The sequence below is a fragment of the Coptis chinensis genome, chromosome 6, assembly GCF_015680905.1.
Source record: "Coptis chinensis isolate HL-2020 chromosome 6, ASM1568090v1, whole genome shotgun sequence".
In the NCBI taxonomy this organism is placed as follows: Eukaryota; Viridiplantae; Streptophyta; class Magnoliopsida; order Ranunculales; family Ranunculaceae; genus Coptis; species Coptis chinensis.
The window spans coordinates 12,846,526-12,850,191 of record NC_141461.1 but is presented as its reverse complement, the minus strand read 5'-3'; the positions used below and the strand labels follow the sequence as shown (position 1 = coordinate 12,850,191).

General features: G+C 38.7%; 1 pseudogene across 1 annotated transcript; it reads left to right on the top strand.

The window, feature by feature from the left end:
• LOC147491535 (tryptophan N-monooxygenase CYP79A68-like) lies at positions 1-2,282 on the top strand (annotated as a pseudogene). The gene is made up of 2 exons (XR_015199299.1): positions 1-1,189; positions 1,432-2,282. The product of XR_015199299.1 is annotated as a tryptophan N-monooxygenase CYP79A68-like (transcript).
• The last annotated feature ends 1,384 nt before the right edge of the window (positions 2,283-3,666 follow it).

The window sequence follows — 3,666 nt, the reverse complement described above, 5'->3', positions numbered from 1 at the left end:
TCGTTCCAAGTGTTCCAATTCCAGCGAATATCTATCCTTGTCTATTCTTCTCTCTCTATATATATAGCCATATACACAGCTGGTAGCAAAATCAGTTTATCCAACATACGCAAGTCACGCAACAAGCATCTGAGCAACTATGAACAACAGTACTTTTCTTAATATTTCCACCCTCTACTCCTACAACATTCCATACGTTGCTTTAGATCTTACAGGGTTGTCTTACGTCATCTTCAATGCAGTTGCTCTGTTCTTGTCAACCTGTTTCTATATACGTCTCATCAAACTTATAACCAAATTACTAGAGAGGAATAGTTCTAAAGCAGTACTCCCTCCTGGTCCTGTACCATGGCCATTCTTTGGTAACCTGCCTGAATTGTTTAGGAACAAACCGAGGTTCCGATGGATAACAGGAATTCTGAATGACGTAAACACCGATATTGCATGTGTCCGCGTTCGTAATACTCACATTATCCCAGTAAAGTGTCCCGATATTGCTTGTGAGTTCTTGGTGAAACAAGATACCAAATTTGCGTTTAGGCCTACGACAATGGCGACAGAGCATATGAGTCATGATTTCTTGAGCGTTGTTTTAGAACCAGGGGGTGATCACTGGAAGAAAATGAGAAGGGTTGTGGCTTCTGAAGTACTTAGTCAACCTAAACTAAGGTGGCTTCGCGGAAAGAGAGACGAGGAAGCAGACAATCTTATTCATTACATTTATAACCAATGCGGGAGCACTATGCTGAATTCTGATGGTGGTGGAGCTATTGTGAATCTAAGACATGCCACTAGGGCATATTGTGGAAATGTCATGAGGAAGATAATATTCAACAGGAGGTACTTCGGTGAGGGAAGGAAAGACGGAGCTCCTACAATCGAAGAAGAAGAACACGTCGAGGCCCTCTTCACTGGACTTTCACTTGTTTACGCGTTTTGTGTATCAGACTACATGCCTAGTTTGAGATGGTTAGATTTGGATGGCCATGAGAAGATAATGAAGACCGTAACTCAGATCGTTAACAAGTACCATGATCCAATAATTTACGATAGGATACAAAAATGGAGAGGTGGAGATGTTAAAGTAAGTTCGAAGGAGCCTGAGGATCTTCTCGACGTCCTCATTTTACTGAAAGACAATAAGGGGAAGCCGTTGCTATCGACTGAGGAGATCAGAGCTCAAACTGCAGTATGATAAATAGTTTTTATTTTTATTTTATTTATTTATTTTTATATTGATCTTAAGTAAGGTTCCTAAAAGAGAAAAACTAATCAATGCAGAAAATGCTAAAACAACTGTAAAAGTGTAAATTGATATTTCCAAATCCATCTTTGGCAACATTGGTCCATACGACTCTGTGTATTATCTCATGTGGTACTCGAGTACGTACTTCTCTTCCTAATATACTAACAGGCTGTAATTTGTGGCAGGAATTGTTTCACGCGGCAGTAGACAACCCATCAAATGCTGTAGAATGGGTGATTGCGGAGATGATTAACCAGCCTGAAATTCTTCGTAAAGCAGTAGAGGAAATCGACATTGTGGTTGGAAAGGATAGACTTGTGCAGGAGTCCGACTTCCCAAAGCTCAACTATGTAAAGGCGTGTGCAAGAGAAGGATTTCGACTTCATCCTATCGCTCCATTTAACCTTCCTCACGTGTCCAATGTTGACACAACAGTTGCTGGTTACTTCATTCCAAAGGGCAGTCATGTGTTGCTGAGTAGAACAGAACTAGGTCGAAATCCTAGAGTTTGGGATGAACCACTTGAGTACAAGCCTGAGCGTCATCTGAAGTTGAATTCTGATGGATCTTTTCTTGACGTTGAACTCCATGAACCGGAGTTACGTTTCATCTCTTTAGTACTGGACGTCGTGGGTGCCTGGCTGTGAATCTCGGATCGCTAATGACTACTATGTTGTTGGCTAGGCTTCTTCAAACGTTCGATTGGACTGCACCACCTGGTGAGTCCAAGATTGATCTGTCTGAATCAACTAATGATCTGTTTCTAGCAAAACCGCTACATGCACAGGCCAAACCTCGCTTGCCCGAATACCTATATTCCTATTGAACTTAGACAACTATTGTTTTCCATTAATAAATAAATAGGTTATTGTAAGTTTCACTTTCAGGAGTGAAGTATGCATGCATATGATGAAGTATACGATGAGATGAGGAGCATCGAATCCCCGTCAATAATGGAATGATGAAGAATATAGAAGACTTGACAATATCAATTAGTATATTGTAAAATATTATGGAATATGTGGTGTATGGAAATTATATTCTATAATATTCTAGACTAGGAATGTTCAGGATATATTGCATTTTATTTCTATTTGAGTTTTATGTAATTCTCTATATATACCGAGTCCGGATTCAGAGAGGGTACCCGCACAAAGAAACTTGTGTGGGCACACCTAATCCCGTTAGATTTAATTGGGATTGTGACGTGTTAACGTGAGGATTAACACTGTCATATTTCAGTGTTACTAGAAACAGCCTGTCACCCTTTTTTATTTTGGTAACTAAATCTCAAAGATAGAATTCTACATGGAACTATTCATCTTCTTCCTTAACAAAAAAATAAAAAGGAGATATAATTCTGCCCTAACAATTATAACTGCAAGTGGAGTGGAAAATCTACAAGTGCAAGACCTCATAATATTCTAATAAGCTTGACAACATAGCAAATCATAATTTAAGTGAATACGTGTTCGTTTTAATAAGCTACAAGTAGCACTACCTCATCTTCTTAGTATTACACAAGACCTTCCTAGTACGTACAACTGATGTCTGGCACTTAATATTCCATTGCTATGTTATCAAGCTAAGCACAACTGATGTCCACCGGTCATAAACCCATGCTTAGGAAGTCTTATTTTTATAGTAAATTTTTTTTTTTTTTTTGGACAGAACTATCGCCACCTGATAGTAGTTGTCCTAGTTCTGATGAGTAAAGGATTCAATCTGATCATTGCATATCTTCATGACTGTCGAATTTAAGTAAATAAAAGGTACAACCATGTGTACAATTTAACACAAGAAGTCATAGAAGAAAATGATTGCTTGGCATCATCGAACGGAAGAGATAAGTGATAGAAGAAGAACGAGATATGTATGATTAGATTGTTCATCAGAAATGGTAGTAGCAATACAGGAGGAAGAAGTGGCGGGAAGACATTGTTTCTTATATTTATTCCTATTTATTTTTATCTTTGTTAAGGAAGGAGATGGCTGAGATTTAGTTACCAAAATAAAAGAGGGTGAGAGACTGTTTCGGGTAACACTGAAATATGACGGTGTTAATCCTCACGTTAACACATCACAATCCCAATGAAATCTAACGAGATTGGGTGCGCCCACACAAGTTTCCTTGTGCGGGTACCCTCTCTGAATCCGGACTCATATATACCCTACAAGGGTATAATGGTTCGCAACCAAGAATTAATAAAACCATCTTATTATAAATTTCTTCATGGTATTGGAGTAGGTGCTCTACTGAGAGCACTTTCATGGGAGTTCATTTTTCACTGGCGGCGGTGCCTCCACCGTCACTAGACAATATTTCCACTACAACCTATAATAAGAGTTTACAATAAGTTTGTTTTCCACCACCACAAACCATTCTTATCATAAAATGTCTCAAATCCCTAAGTTCTTAC